We start from the raw sequence: 16,871 nt of genomic DNA on the forward strand, positions 1-16,871 counted from the left end.
ATTGCTAGTGCTCTCTCACATGCCACTCCATGCGATGAATCTTTTAAACAAATACGCCAGAACTTGCATACTAAATGGCACTGTCCCCTTCAAAGGATTATTTTATTTTAATGATGCTATTATCATTCAAGTTGCCTTTGATATTATACTTTGGACACGGACACCAGAAATTATAGTGCATTAAAAAAAATCTTTTCAATGTTTCCAACATTTTGACCTTTAAGACCTTTAAGGTAGGATTAGTGGTTTTTCTTTTTTCTTTTTTTGGTAAGCAGTTGAAAAAAACGTCTTTTAAATAATATGGACATTTAACTATACTTTGAGCTAATTTCCAAGGCCAGTGTCTCCCTGCCTTGACATAATACTCAGTCACTGCTTCTTGGAAGAATTAAGCTCAGAATATATTGCTATTGAGTGGTGGCAGTTTTCTTTGCAAATAATTAGGTGAGATTCTAAAGTAAGGAAGCTGTTGCTTTATATCATTGTAAACACACTGAAAAAGGCTACACAGACTATTCATACCAATTACAAAAATATTTCAGCAAAGCCTGGATTATCAGTGTAAAGTTGCAGTCTTCATTATAGATTGTTCATTTGGCTATATTTTGGTATATCTGCCCCTCCTTAAAATAATCTTCATATTTTATATTCCTATTACTAAAATAATAATAATATAACCTCTGAAAGACTGAAATATTGGATAAATGAATGTTTACATAATGAACACTTATTCCTTTGGAAAACCCCAATCTTATAAATTTGAATAGAACTCAACAATGTATTTCTTTCCCTTCCCTGGCTCTATTAGAATAGAAAATTCTGGACACAGTTCATCCATTTCTTGATGACTCAGAACGAACCTTGTAAACATCAATTACTCACTATGTTTGGAAAATTGAGAAACATATCACAAAAACATGGAGCGATACCCAGAACGTATGAAGATGTGCATATTCTTTGTCCCTACACTGAATGGCTGGCTCTTTATTGTCATTTGGAAAATAATTTCTGTGTTGACTTTTTTCTCCTTCTTGTAGTGGGCTCTTTATTCCTGCTTGTTGTCTATTCACAAGCATGAATCTCATATTCCAATGCCCCCTCTTTATTTGCAACTTCATGTCTCTGGGAAGTGTAACCAGAATATCAAATGTATTAAAATTGTGTCCAAGCTAAATACAGATGCTCAATTTATCATAGTGTTACATTTCACCATCTAAAATGTAACTGTAATCAGAAAATACTGTTGAAGGTGCCTGAATGCCCCTAACCTACCAAAGGTCCTAGCTTAATAACACACACTGTAGAGTATGCCTCTTTCCCCTTGTGATTGGTGGCTGACGGGAAGCTGTTTTGCTGTCACTGCCCAGCATCACTGCAGGGTATCATACCGCAAGTCACTAGCCCTGGAAAATGTCCAAATTCAAAACACAAAGAACGTTCTGTGCTGAATAAGTATTGCTTGCACCATTATAAAGTTGAAACATCACATCCTAAGTCAAAGATGCTGTATACCACGGAAGAAGCATGGAAGGGCTACAGCCTCATGGTCTCAGTGTGATGCTGTCATAAGATCAATACTGACTGCAGAAAGACTTATTTACTTTCAGGTTTTGACTGCATTTTTGACCCTTGAGATTTCAGCTCACTCTGTGGTTATGGTAGGTATCACTTGAAGCCCATTTGATGGATGGAGAAACCCAGGCTCAGAAAGCGTTGTCGTGGATCTGTGACCAAAGCCCCTCTTCTGGTTCTCACCGTTCCTTTCTGCCTTTGGGCTGAGTCAGGCTTTTTCACTATCTGGGCTGCCCCCACCTGTCACTTTGGCAGCACTCATCACTGCAGGGGTTTGTGAGGTCTGAGGTCTGTCCCCTGCTCCTGCTCCAGCTCTGTCCTCCACTGTACTGAGATGACATTCAAGTCCTTTGGTTGACAGACCTCCTCCCAATTATCCATTTTATTTCTGCTTCCCTGAGCAAGTTAACTATTAAGTGTGTGTTCTATAATGGAGCCCCCATCCAGTCCCTGAGCCAGTCCTGCCCAGGCCCGCAGACTCAGGCTCAACATACGGCTGAGCATGTCTTGTCCTAAACTCAGTCTTTAGGGGATCTACCACCCACTGACCTAAAGCCTTCCCCCAACTCCTAGTGGGGCTTAGTCCAGAAACAGCATCTGCTCCAGCTTCCTGATTTTTCCTCTGGAGGCTTCGCTGAGACAGGGACAATACCTTGAATTGCACTCCACTTAGAATTGGGCATTTGTTTTCTGGTCCCCAAATATGTGCCAGGAGCCTTGCTAGATGACCTGGATGTCGATTTTTTTTATTATATATTATTATTACCACCTCACAGATGAAGAAACAGTTTAGAAAAAACAAATTACTTATCAGAGGCCATAGAATGTTGGAGCCGCCTGTTCAAAAGAAGCTTTTCCTGCCTAGAGTTAATTTCCACATGTAGTCAAAGCGGAGAACACCACCTACAAGCATGGCTAACTGAATTTACCCTCCCACTACCTACAATTCTTCATTTTCACTTCCTATTTATCACATTAGACCTGCCCTATTGGAGACCAACCTGATCGAGGTAAAATTAATGCCACATACCTCATGGGACACTGTAAGGCAGACACTGTCCACTTACCATGAAGGTCAGCCAAATTCTAAGGCTCCTCCTTTTGCTTTGATTACCTGCCTGGGTCCTGACACCTATCTTTTCTGCAGACCCCTGCTAGAGTTTCAAACATGCTTTAAGCCTCTTGCCCAGTCTGGAAGCCAATGCTCTCCATCTTATTTTCCATTATTGCCCCATGCTTAGCTTCAGTCAAATGGAACTAATTGTTCTTCTTTATGCATCTGCTATGCTTTTTTTTTTTTTTATCTCCTTGATGTTTGTTCTGCTAGAAATGCCTTTAACAGTGCTCCATTGGCCACCTACCCTCTCCCAAGACCTCCCAAATCTCTGACCATCCAAATCACTTATCTTTTGTATCTGGTATATCCACTTCTCCAAAAAGCCCTTCTCCTTATGCCAACTTCCAGTCTAGCTAGAAGCAGGCCCACTCTTTTGACTTCTTAGAGCACTTTATTTGTACTTCTCCTGGGGCGCCTTCTCCAGAATTCAAACGTAAATGAGCAAATCAACTCTGTCAGCTCTGTCATAAAAGATCTTTGAATTTTTCTCTGTTACTGTCCCTCTGAGCCTAATCTAAGGGGTTAGCTCTTCCTTTGCCCCTCATGAAAAGTTAGTCCAAACCATGATTTTCTGATCACTCCTTCTTAAGAAAAAGTTCCATGTTCATAGTAGGTTACAAAATACTATCTCAATCCAGAAATTAAAACACAGACCAATATTCATCAACACTATCACTCACAGGTAGCATTTCTTTACCATGGTAGGCAGAGGATGCCTGCCGGCAAACTGCTGTCTTCAAAATACAGGGTCTGGCTTCCTTTATTTCTCTCACTTCTGACCTCCTTCACTCACTCACTGCTGTTTCTGATCAACCTCCTTCACCGTGAAGGGCAGCGTTACCACTTAGATATGAGGTGTCCCCCAAAAGCTCATTTGTGAAACAGTGCAAGAATTTTCAGAGGTGAAATGATTAGATTAGGAGAGATATAACCTAATCAGTGGATTAAGCCACTGATATGGATTAACAGGGTGTTGTTGGAGGGAGGAGGTCACTTCCAGGCATGTCTTTGGGGTTTATATTTTGTCCCTGGTGGAAGAAGCTGTCTCTGCTTCCTGGTGGCTTCTCCCCTGCCATTCCCTTCTGCCGTGATGCTCTGCCTCACCTTGGGTACAGAGCTATGGAGCTGGCTGACCATGGACTGAACTGCTGAAGCCACGAGCCAAAATAAACTTTCTTTTCTACGTTGTTCTGCAGGTCTTTTGGTCACAGTGACACAAAGCTGATTTCAACAGCAGGAATATTATTTTTTGACACATAAAAGAGTGGAGCCAATATATAAAGTTGATCATTTCTCTCAAAGATCACTTTTGTAGGTTCTCCAGAGACTCTCCCACTCTTCTCATTTGTTGAGTCAAGGAAAGCAGCTGGAATCCTGCTGGTTGCTTCTTTCTCACAACCTGGTTCCCGGCCATCCACCTCAGCTTTTCTCTGCTGAGATAAACCTTGTATGTCCTCTTTGTGGCTGACAAATGGTTAGTTTATAGAACCTATTCTTGATTTTCCTTTGGAAATTCCCACATAGACCTGGTATATTACTTTGGAATTTTTTATCTAGTACAGCTAGATGACTGGGTAGAAATTTACAGTTGAACATCTTGTCACACAGCTAGAGTACAGTCATGGAAGAAAGCCTGCTTCTTTAGAAGACTGTATACTTCCTGAGGGCAAGGATGATGTCTGATTCATCTCACACCCTTCACAACATCTAAAATTGAGGATCCTGTTCGCTAATTCACAATAAGGGGGGGAGGGAGAATAGAGGTTGTTTTTGTATTAGACAGAGGGGAATGAACAGAGAAGAGGGGGTATGGAGGTAGGAATGATAATAGAATGAACCGGACATTATTACCCTATGTGCATGTATAACTACATGACCTGTGCGACTCTGCATCATGTACAACCAGAAGAACGAGCAGTTATACTCCATTTATGTCTAATGGCTCAAAATGCATTCTGTCATGTATGACTAATTAGAATTTAAAATTTTTTTAAAAATTGAGTGTCTTCCTTAATAGGAAATCTATACTAGAGCTCCTTAGAAAGGACATACTTAGTCTTCTATATTCTTGTAGTTAATAACATTCAAAACCAACCAAGAAGGTATTTTCACATACCTTCTTTTTTAATCCCAATTCAAAATTATTGATGACGAGGCAACTGGTCTGTGCTCATCACATCGATTTCCTTTTCCTCTTACAGGCAGTCTGGTTACATTTACTAGTCTCTCTTGCAGTTAGGTAGGACTAAATAACTGAGCTCTAGCCAATGGGTTGGGGACAGAAATGACATATACTACTTTCAAGTAAGGCCCCAGAAGACCTCCTGGACAGTCCTCCATGGGCTGAAAGCAGAGAAGGACAGGCCCTGGAAATAGCAAAGCTCATACCCTATTTGAATCAAATGTATGATATGTCAAGATCCTTGTATTGTCTTGAGCAACTAATAAAAAAAAGAAATAGCAAAGCCATATATTGTAAGTCTCCAAATGAGGGCTTACTTAGTACAGAGCCTCATGCTGTCCTCATCCTAATACCACCGGGTTGTGTTGTGAGTAAGAACCACACCTTTCAAGTGAGAAGCCACTGAGATGTGGAGATTGTTATTACAGCTATGACTGACAACACAGAGAGCCAGATTCTAATAATATACTTCTAAAAGCAAATATAATATAATTCTCCTAGAAACTTTTTTCTTAAACCCCTTGAGAAAAATGCCAAAAATATATTTCATAAGGTTTCACATAACGTGATCTATTCTTTCCTGTGACAGTTCACATACCCTTACCCAAAATATGAGTCTCATTGCTCCTTTTAGCTTAAGTGATTTCATTTTTAGGTGAAAGAAATGTAGAGAAATTCTTTCCTTTTCTCATCATTTCCTCAGGCCTAGAGACCTAAAATTTATTTTTAATTAAAAAATTATTGGGTATGAAGGTACAGAATGGGCATAATTATGGGATGCTAAGTTAGGGACTGAGCTGCTTTTCTGAAGGACTGCAGTTTATGAGTATTAGGCTGTATTTTTGGAGTAGGAGAAAGACAAGTTCATTCAACCATGCAAATTAAATTATAAGACTGGGAATCATTATTTCTGTGAAAATGTGTTCTCTGTACTGTGTTCCTTCTGACATTCTTTCCAGATTTTTGCCATAACAGTTCCATTTGGCCTTTAAATAACACAGGGTTGGTAAATGTCTTTGGTGAAAGAGATGCCAGTTGAAACTCCCAGGTTGAATTTGAACATATTTGTTTCAGTATTTCAGAGTTATAAATATCTCAGAAGAAACACCAAGCAATCAAAGAACAGAGGAACTATTATTGATGAGTGCAAAATGCTATGTCTGTACAGCTTAAAATAGTTTTCAAATCTGCCTTGGATATCAGCATGGTAATCCTATTTTTCAATAAGATATAAGGAAGGCAATTTCATGTTTTCCACTACTGTTTCAAATACTCGATAACACTGGGTTATAATAATTCTTTATATTTTAACTAAATCAATCATGGAGTAACTAAAGACATATCCTATTCTTCCATGAGGAGGAAGTGTTATCACTGTCTTATGAGTTTTGACAATCTTTAATTTGTTATGACATATCAAGGAAAGAGACAAGCTTGTACTCATAGATTAAAGGACTCAGTTTAAGGAGTCCACTTATTGCATTAATTTATAATGCCCTTTGGAATCTTGAGGTAATCATAAAGTAATTGTAAATTTGATGCAGAACTTGCTGCATAAGTTATAATTGTGGTTGATTATATGGAATTGAAAACATAATAGTCACAGTCAATTTAATATTATTGAGAACTCTCTATATGCCCATCTCTAGGTACACTCAAAGGTAATTCCAATTGGTATTGTTCTCATTTTTATGAATAGCTGGATGGCTCATCTGTCTGGGGTGCCTCCTTGGATAATTATTTCTTTATAATTTTCTGTTCCTCAAGTATAGTATGGGAACTCCATGGTACCCGACCAACTCTGTGTTCTAGGCCCATTTTTCTAGAAGTTTATTTTACACAGGGAGTTGGATACTGCCACCATCATTAACTGTCAACGTCACACAAGTTAAGCATTCAGGGATTCACACAAGATTCTACAGGACACAAAACCAGATTCCCGCCTTAAAATAGCCAATAAGTTGGTCTAGAACTTTCCTTTCCCCAAACCTGCAAATAATACATGTTTTTATGTAGAAAATGAGAGCTTCTTAACTTATAAGCTAGTAAAACTTCAAATAACCCAATATCTCCAATCTGGAAAGTTTCCTTTGAAAGGTTGAGTTGTAACTTATACACTGAAAGAGGAAGGGATGTGAATAGAAACTTTTAAAAAAATGTCTGTAAGAGACAGCAGGAGAGAATTATCAACAAGTTGTCCAAATAGTGTGCAGATGCTAAGGATTACAGTCTTATTAAAGGGGAGGAAGAAGGCAGTGGGGGTCAAAGGTGACATGGGACAGGGTGTATAGGCAGAGATAGGAGGTCTGTGATCATGAACCTGGATCTTGATCATGAGAGACACATGAAGCCTGAGGTCATGCGTCTTCATCAGAGAATAATGAGCCAATGGAATGTCACAACAGAAGGAAAAGAGGTCTATGACACTGAGAACTGGATGGCCAATACACACTGGATAGGATGAAAGGAAGTTCAAATCCAGTTTCCAGGACTGGAAACAGGGAATTGTAAAGTGAGACAGATAAGTAGAAATGATAGGATACAGATACATAGAACAAGAGGTAATAGAGTCATATGTTCAACCAAGGCTGTTTAAAAGCAAGATCAGCATTGGGAGTGAGGAAGAGTCCTCCAGGTTATGGGCTATAACAATTTCAGAATTAAAAATTAATTGCATACTTTAAAGACATTTAAATTCTTTTTAGTATATTCATACTCATATCACTTAGAAATATGAAGTCTATAATATACCAATGACCAAATGAGACCTGTCGGTGTCCTTTCAAACACTAATGCTGAGATCCTAGGGAATGAGAACACCCCTTCCCTTGGCCCTAGGAACATACTGATTTTAATGACCTTATTTACCTAGTGTTCTTGATGTAATAAATAATAGACAACAACTAGGAGTGCTTTGTCCTGCATCTCCTTTATTATCCCCATTTATTTCTCTGTTGCGCTGCAGCAAGGTATATAATTGAAAGTATAAATTCAAAACCAAAAATGAGAAAAATCTCAGAGAGGAACTCTCTGCATCAGCATTTTCTGCACATAGTAGGTGTCTAGCCCCTTTCTTACCAGCTCATGGTGGCCTATTCCAGCCCTTGCCTCATCCCACGTGATCTCAGGCAGAAGAGGATTGCTACCCTACACAAAGAGGAGAAGTTTTCTCTGCTTAGGCAAATACACTCAGGTTGTACTTTGGTTAAGGTAGAGTTAACTTAGATTCTCAAGAAGAGAGATGTATGGCCTTTAGTGGCCAGGGCCAGAGCAGGGGGCCTTGGCTCTGATCGCTTAGGTAAGAATTATTAATGCCAGTTTATAAAGGTGGAAAATGAAACTATTAGTTATTGTTCATCTCAAGCCTTTGGTCTTGCCTTCTCCTTGGTTCAAGCATGATGAACCCTGGGCTGGGAGCTTGTCTGAAGGGGCAGTGGAAGCCCATGCTCCATTTCTCCTGGGACCCCATGCTCATTAGTCACAGTCACCCATTAAAAGCTTTGTTAGAAAACTAAAGGAATGTGCTGCAGTCCATGTAGAGGCCCGGAAGCCCCTCTCCTGTATAACATGGATGAATGGGTCTCCATGACATGCCAAGCCACACATCAGTAGGTCGTGTGCATCAGCAGAAGGGATCAACAAAAGCAGAACAAAAATTTTAAAGTCAGCACTTTTGGGAGCCAACTCTTTTCATTCCAACGGATAAGGATTTAAATATTTTCATTAGCCTTGCTGATCCCAGTTATTTAAAATGACAAACACGTTATATTATTTTTTAAAGCAAATTATATAATGCAGGGTGCAGCCCAGGCCTGATAATTTTCTAGAAATGATTATTGACCCTTGTATACCCCTCCTCGAAAACATGAAGGGCCAAGTTGAGGTTAATGTTCTGGCAAACCACTTAGGATCTAGAGTAACAACTGTTTTGGGAGGGATTATTGCCATTGTAAACTACTGACAAGGGCTTGAAATGGTAATTCTTAATTAAGAAAATAAAAAGACTCAGCGTCTGCCCTCTTATCATGCAGCTAACAACTGACTCCACCTCAATCCAAACACAGAATGAAATTCAGCAAAGAGATAGATTTATTTTTGTAATGATCTGTTTGAGATATTTAATCTAAAATAATATGCCAAATCTTTAGAAATAACTTTGGGTATCAAGTGCTGAAAGAATATGTGCTTTATTTTTATGAATTTTTTGTTTTTAATTTTAATTGTGACTTATTACTGACTTCTTCCCCCTAACTTCTTGTTTCCAAACAGAATTTTAGGGCAAAATATCTCAAAATTATAGCATGCTCAATATAAGTAATAACATTTTTTTGATAGTATGTATTGTGTTCAACAATTAGTGTTTTGTTAAATGTACCAATTGTTTTATTTGGTAATAACAAACAGATATTTTATTAGTTCACTAACAAATAATTGGTGGTTTCATAATTTTGACAGAAAAATTATGTGTAGAGTATCAGATAAGAACAATATTAACAGTAGAAAAAATTGAATATAGTCCCTTCATTTCTATGGACTTATTGGGGTGTTATGTCAAGTAGAAATGGAATGTGTTTTAAGAAGCTTGGGCAACTCTAATATTGAGCATCTGGTTATAAAGCTGTATGCAGTCTATAAGAAGATTTGTCAGGAAAATGTCCCAAGGTAGGAGATAAAAAAAATCACAAAATTTTGGGTTAGGGTTGTGGCTCAATTGTAGAGTGTTTGCCTAGCGCACATGAGGCACTGGGTTCGATCTTCAGCAGCACATACAAATAAATAAGTAAAATAAAGGTACTGTGTCCATCTACAACTAAAACAGTTTTTAAAAAATCACAAAATTCTAGGGCTAGAAAGAGCTTCAGGCTTTTCCTTATAACCTTTAAAAAATATGTCCTAGTCTCTCAATAAGGAAAAGCAAATGATATTCATAGTGTTTCAGAAGATATTACTTGTTCCTCTATAGTACATTCCCTAAATTTTCTCAAAGTAGGGCATATAGCCTTTCCCCACGCTGTACCCCATCATTCTCAACCCACCAAGCTGCGAGTGAGTTTATTGCAGAAGTTCAAAGGCATGTACCTCCTTAGAGGTTATATAGTAATATTTCAGGTTTGCATTAGTTTAATAAATTTCAAGCTGATTCTTGGACAGCCTAAATTTCTATAGAAGCTGGTAAGAAAACTTGGCACAGAGAATATGATTTGTGAAATTCTTAGATCTTTTATTTCTTTAATATCAAAAAGGTCAAAGTAGAACTTTCTTCTGCATTTTTTCTCTCAGGAAAATCTGAATATTTTCCCACTATGAACACTTAGAAATAACAGATAAAAAGATGCTATTTTTTTCAAATGTATTCCAAGCTTGCAAAAAGAGAGCAAGAACAAGAATATGAGAGAGAGAGAGAGAGAGGAGATGGGGGTGGGGGAGAGACACCCCTCCAGGTCTGAGACACAGAGATCTAAAAGTCAGTATGGGTAGGAAATAAACAGACACTGATCTACTTTCAACAAACTTATGGGTCTCAGTAACACAGAAGCTTAGAATCAAATGCCTAAGTAGAAGCAGGAGACAGGTTGGTGCCAGAAGATGGACACAACAATGATGCCCATTCATGTCTATCTAGATGCCAAGTGAAGGGAAAAGAGATTGTCTACTCAGAATTCATAACCAGAATATGTGTATGGTTCAGGAAACCCAAATCAAGAAAATAACTGAAGAACTGTCCTAGGACACAAATCAAAACAAGTACAAAATGTGTCTTTAGGGCTGGCTCTATCTACTCTGGCTACGTATTTTTACGATCTTTTTCCCATTGAAGATGAATTCGTAATCCTAAATTATTAACTGCATAAAGAAACCATCTGAGAGGACTGGCAGAAAAATAATAATAATGTCGGAACACAGCAAGTATTGGAAAAGATATGGAGAAACAGATGCTATACTGATTGTGCATTTGAGTCACCAGGGGGAAGCTTTAAAACAAATATCAGGTCCCATCCCCAAAGATTCTGATTTAATTGGTCTGGGGTGGGACTTAGGCATTGGTAATTTTTAAAAGCTTCCAAAGTGATTCTCATCAGCTCCTACTTTGGAACAACTGCTCAGTGCTGTTCATTGTTGAATAAGCCAATACTATTTGTAGGGTGATTTAGCGTCGTGTAGTAAAGGCAAGACATGCATTCCCTACCACCTGATAATTCAACTTCTAGGCAACTCAAGAAATTTTAAAACACATGTAAAAAGTTATGTATAGAGATCCCTTCGGCACAGTTGCAGCATCTATAGCAAAACTGCAAGGATAATCCAAATTTCTCTCAGTTGGAAAATAGATAAATCAGCCTTGAGTTATTTATGCAACATAATATTATCCTGAAGTTGCAATAAATACAATAGATACTTACCTATGTAGCAACATGGATATTTCCTTAACAAGGCTGAATTTAAAAAATGTTACTAAGGAATATGTAGACGCTTTATATATTTTAAAATCTAAACACAAAACATGAAGGTAATCACAAATAGATATAACCACACACAGATATAACCAAATCTGTATCTACCACACATACACATGCATATGGTGAAAATACCAAAATACCAAAAATATACAAGGGAGTGATATGCAGCAGTTTCAGGATAGTAATTATTTTGGAAAAGAGGGGGAAGAGATAAGGGTAGTGTTTCAGTTGTGTTTATGATGCATTTTATTTTATTTTACAAGTTATCTAAACTGAAGATGGCAAAATAACATATTTAATCTTGGTGGTTGGTTTGCAGATAACTATTAAATGATTGTGTGTGTGTGTGTGTGTGTGTGTGTGTGTGTGTCTGATAGTTTATGTTAAAATATTTAAAAGGCCAAAAAGGAATTGAATGGAATGACTGTGGGGCCATATCCACATTATTTTTTAGTCACTGTAAGAAGCAATAATACTTTTTTTTTGTACCTGGGATTGAATCCAGGGGCACTTAACCACCGAGCCACATCCCCAGCGCCCGCCCCCCCCGCCTTTTTGTTATATCTTATTAGACACAGGGTCTCACTGAGTTGCTTAGGACCTCATTAAGTTGCTAAGGCTGGGTTTGGACTCGTGATCCTCCTACTTTAGCCTCCCGAATTGCTGGGATTACAGGTACGTGCCAATGTGCCTGGCTAGCAATAATACTTTTAAAACATAAGAAGTGAAAATAAATAAATAAAAATGTCACTGGATTTGGAGGTCAGAGGCTAGAATTCTTGTTCCATTTATGCAGCTAATTAGTGCTATTGTGTAAACTGTTTTACCTAACTGCCTCCAGTTTCCTCATACATAAAGGGGTTGGATGAGATGATCCAAAATCCACTCCAGTTTCAAATTTCTATGGACCCAAAGTTGTAAGAATATAATATTTCTGAATTCAATTTTTCTCTCTCTGTGGATGCTGTCTTCAAAATACAGACTTACCCTGTAGCAATGCATTTACTTTCAAATATAATCATGGACCATTTCAAAAATAATGGCCTAAGGAACATTCAATAAGTAAACTTTGAATCAATGATGTAACCAATGTGGCAAATTAGCTGAAAATGTTTCTGTAACCCAGAAAAATATTAAAATGAAGAAAACCGTTATGAAATACCAACGACTTCCATCTTCAAATTTATAAGTTTTTGCTCACCTGTTCATTGATAATATCATGTCTCATCTTGATATGTCTTGTCCCTCTTGTTTATAGGCCAGTCACCACTATTTATCACTTATTAACACAGTTTTTTTTTAAATAAGAGCAGATGTTATAGTAAATTTTACTTAAAATTTATGTTTTAAGGCAGCAAAAATTCTGATCCCTGGTCCCTTCTTGATAATTTGAAAGACTTTATTCCATTCTCTGAGTGGATAATGAAAACCTGGCCCAACATAAACAACTAACACACATTTGTTCACTAATGTGATGTTTTCTTCCAAGAATTATGTTTTTAGACAACAAGAATTAATTATCCCTATAACTCTACAAAAACCCAAGAATAGAAACACATGGTGTGGGGTGAAGTCACTCTTGACATGGAAGTTAGTACAGAGCAGAGAGAACTGAAATCCACTTCCAATACAAGTAACAAAAACTCATTGCTGAGGTTTCAATTGCTCCTCCCACTCCACCTCATCCCAGCCTGCCACCCACTCCTGGCTGCCGATTTTCTGCCAGAAATGCTATCCACAGGTTAAAATAATATGGAAAGAGCCTGGCAATCTATAGCCTGAGCAGTTAGGAAAGAAACAATAGTGACAATAAATACTGAAGAATACAGGGTGGCAGATGATAGGAACATTCTTAGATCTTTTTTGTTCCTTCTCTATTGCCATATTTGAATTAAGCTGCTTCCTTACCTGCATTACAGGTAGGGGAAGAAAGATGTAATGTGATAAGTGTCATAAAATATTTATCATCACATCTGGTAAATGGTCTCGGTCGATCCTGTTAGACATCATCATTGTCTGATACATACAATATGGCCCTTCACGTTTGTCCAGAACACAGGTTTATAGAAGAGTTACTTGGTGCAAACCACTCTCCTTACAAAGGAAAGCTACCCAATGGTTCAGAGAGGCCTGATGCCTTTGTAAACTCAGCAATGTAACTTCTATTGGGGGCAATGAGATGACACAAGACTCATTGTCAGCTAGCAAACACACAACAGGCCACTTACAGAAGGTAAATTCTACTGAGCACTTTCTTAGCTTGTGAAAAAGGGGCATGACGGGTAGGAAATCTTCCATTCTTTGGGCACACTAAGCAAGCACTCTACTCCTGAGCCACACACCAGCCTCAAACTTCCTCTCCTCATGGCTCTCCTTTGTAAAGTTGGAGCATCAAGACTGTTTTTAGGTGGGTAGCCAGCATCCATAAGTGGGGGCTGCTGGGGCAACAGAATGCACCTTAGAAAGAAGCACGAATCCTTGTGGATTTAAATTAGAAGCAGATAATTTCTCTAAAAGCAACAACCATCCAGGATGGTTAAGTCCATACTCTCATTTTGTTTCATTTTACACAGTTCCCAAATCACCGTCCCCCGTCCTCTACTTGTGTGTGTGGGTTATGGCCATTCAAGATTACATCATTGCCACTAATGCTTGCAAAAGTGGGGCACAGATTCCTGTTGTTCGCTATAGGCCTTTGCCCTTGGACTACATCTAGCTACTCTATAACATGTGAGGGGAAATTTAAAGGACACCCACAGATCTGAAATAATACCCTCTCCTAAGTGAAAATAACAGATGGCCTGACAGATAATGATCTTTAAGTAAAGGGCTAGAGAGAGTCAAGGCTGGTTCTGGGAGCACTTGGCTTTGGCAAGAGAGGATAAATAGGAATCATGTTTCTCAGAGAACGAGGGTGACAAATTTAAAGACTACAGAAAGATGGAGGGAGGGATTCCACACTTCTATGGAAGTGGGCTTCACCCATTATCTTTCTCTGGAATATGTCTTTCAGGCCAGCTGATCTGTGGTACAGATGAGGGTTTGGTGGTAAAGTGTGCGACAGGGGATATGGAGGAAGCACAGACCGATCATCCCTGTGTTCTGAGCTGCCCAGAAAGCAACCAGAAAGCACATCCACACAGCTGTCTCTTCCCCTGGCTGACTGCTGGGAAGGGAAATGCCATCTTCCCAATAGCGCTTTCAGGATTTATAGCTACCACATAAGGTTGGAAGGGATGAGGGATGGGTGGAAGGAGATAGGAGCCTAGGGGAGAAAAGCACAGTTTGGCCACTTCCAGACTCCTCCCTGATCAATGTGCACCGTGTAACTGCATCCAGATGGATCAGCGTCACAGCTCTAGATTCCTGAGGAGGCTCCAAAATATGCACAGTTGCAGCTCAAACTAATAGTGTCACTGCAGAAAGGTAACAGCAGTTGAAATATTTTAATGTTTCTGTGCCCTTTGCCAAAGAGCATTTTCCCCGACCCCAAGTCTGCAATATGATTTAATGGCATTTTCAAAAGGAGTTCACAAGAGTAACATTTTAAGCTAATTTTACTCTCTAGATTTATAGGTTCTCCAGCCAATTTACCTATACATTCCAGAAAAATCGACAGTATGATCTGCTTGCTAGGGCCAACGGTGTTGTTTTCCAAAGAGATTTTTTTCCCTTGCTTATTTTCCAATTTAAAAGATAGTTTATATTACTAGAGGAAATGAGGCAAAAGATATTCACTCAAAATGTTAATGAAATTAAATAATTCTTGACACACAAACATAAACATGACTATAAATATTACCTGCTACCTCCTAAACAGCATTAAGAGCAAAATCTCAATATCTCATCTTATAATTAATTTATGGGTCGGCAAATCATGTTACTTATAGTCCAACCAATAACTCCAATGAGATTACCATATGCAAAAAGATGCTTATTAGGGAATTAAAAGCAAAGAAAGAGGAAAAATCACAGTACTTACTTTGCAGTGATATTTTTAAAGTAATCCTGAAATTCAGAGTTTTTGTTTAAAAAGAGAGACTGCTCTAGCTATAATCCTTTAGACCTCAAGCTTCACTCCATTAATCCACGGAACAAATATTGTGAAATCTTCCTTTTGTATTATTTCTTCAAATATCCAAGTTCTATAAGGAAGTTGTAAAAAAACAAAAGACTGTCCTTAAAAAAAAAATGAAAAGAAAGAAAGCAAAATTGAAATGTAAGCAACAAAGAAAAAAATAATAAACCCTGTCTAAAAAGTAGAATCTAATTTAGAGGTGTAACTATCTGTCTCCATTCGAAGGTGTCCTCCTGCTTTCCTGGTGACATTTCTCATCATTCAGCCCAGTACTGTTTTACAGCAACATGAGGATGTTTGAAGCGAAATGAACTCATCCTCTGAAGTTCCTTGTAGTAAAGGAAAACAGATGGAGGATTTCCTGCCGAGGACTCCCTACCGAGCACAAATTCGAGGGGGTGTGGAGTTGACTTGTGAAGGCTCTCAGTTTTCTGGGCTCAGCAGTATCTGCTCAGCAATGAGCCCACAGGAGCCGCCTCGTGCTAAAGAGAACTCTGTCATTCTGCAGTAACTCCACCAATAGCAACAGCTTGCAGGAGCAGGTCAACAGTATTTTAGTTCCCTGTTTGTTACTGTCCCTGTTTCAATCTCATCTCACCTCTAAGACCAGATAAATGTACATAAGGACAATTTGCTGAAATAGTCTTTCCAATCCTGTTCTCCTTCTCTCTTCCCAGGTTTTTTACCTGATAGAAGCAGTTTCCAGGTACATGCACATTGTGAATGTATTCCCCAAAATCAGTTTAAAATGTTAGAGATGTTTTCCTCCTCTTTCTACCCCTTCTTCCTATGAAAGTACATTCTAAGGACAGCACAAGACATTTTAAAATGTGTTATGAAGATGCTGATTGACTCGGTTATTTTTAAATGAGAAAAGCAAGACTCTACACAAAGTACTCAGAGCTCTGGAACCCTGAACACAGATTGACACTCTATTGAAAAACAAAGCAGACAGAGCTAAGAGCTAAAACTCATCACAAAGAGTGAGGACACTATTGCCCATCAGACAAGGTTTCCTCCAGTCATCTAGCAGTCCTGTAAACAAAACATCAAAAAACCCTGTTATCATGTCAATTAACCTAACATCTCGCCCAACTCCATGGATATATTTCATGTTGCAAACTTGTGTTAAATATGCCCCTAAAATTAAATGCCATGTGATCCTTCCTTCCATGTCAATGTCTTAATGTAAGAATTTGTTTTTATTGGGCAAAGATTTCTATAAGATCAGCTGAATGACAGGATAATTGATTAAAAGAGCTAATGATGTAGCGTGATGAAGAAGGCGTGTAAATTGCAAGTAGAGCTATGGCATATCTAAGTGGTGAGGTCAAAGAAAACTTTTGCAAGCTTAATGAAAAAAAAATCCAAGATTATCTGAAAGGATGTTCTATATCAGAAATTTACAAATATGGTCCATGGGCTGGATTAGATGCACTGCCTATAATTATAGATAAGCTTTTA

At 38.4% G+C, this 16,871-nt stretch overlaps 1 protein-coding gene across 4 annotated transcripts in view; it reads right to left on the bottom strand.

Moving 5' to 3' along the window:
- The window catches only part of Kiaa1217 (KIAA1217 ortholog), a 458,856-nt gene that overhangs the window by 358,587 nt on the left and 83,398 nt on the right, over window positions 1-16,871 (bottom strand). The window lies entirely within an intron of this gene.

The sequence above is a fragment of the Callospermophilus lateralis genome, chromosome 13, assembly GCF_048772815.1.
Source record: "Callospermophilus lateralis isolate mCalLat2 chromosome 13, mCalLat2.hap1, whole genome shotgun sequence".
NCBI classification, from domain to species: Eukaryota; Metazoa; Chordata; class Mammalia; order Rodentia; family Sciuridae; genus Callospermophilus; species Callospermophilus lateralis.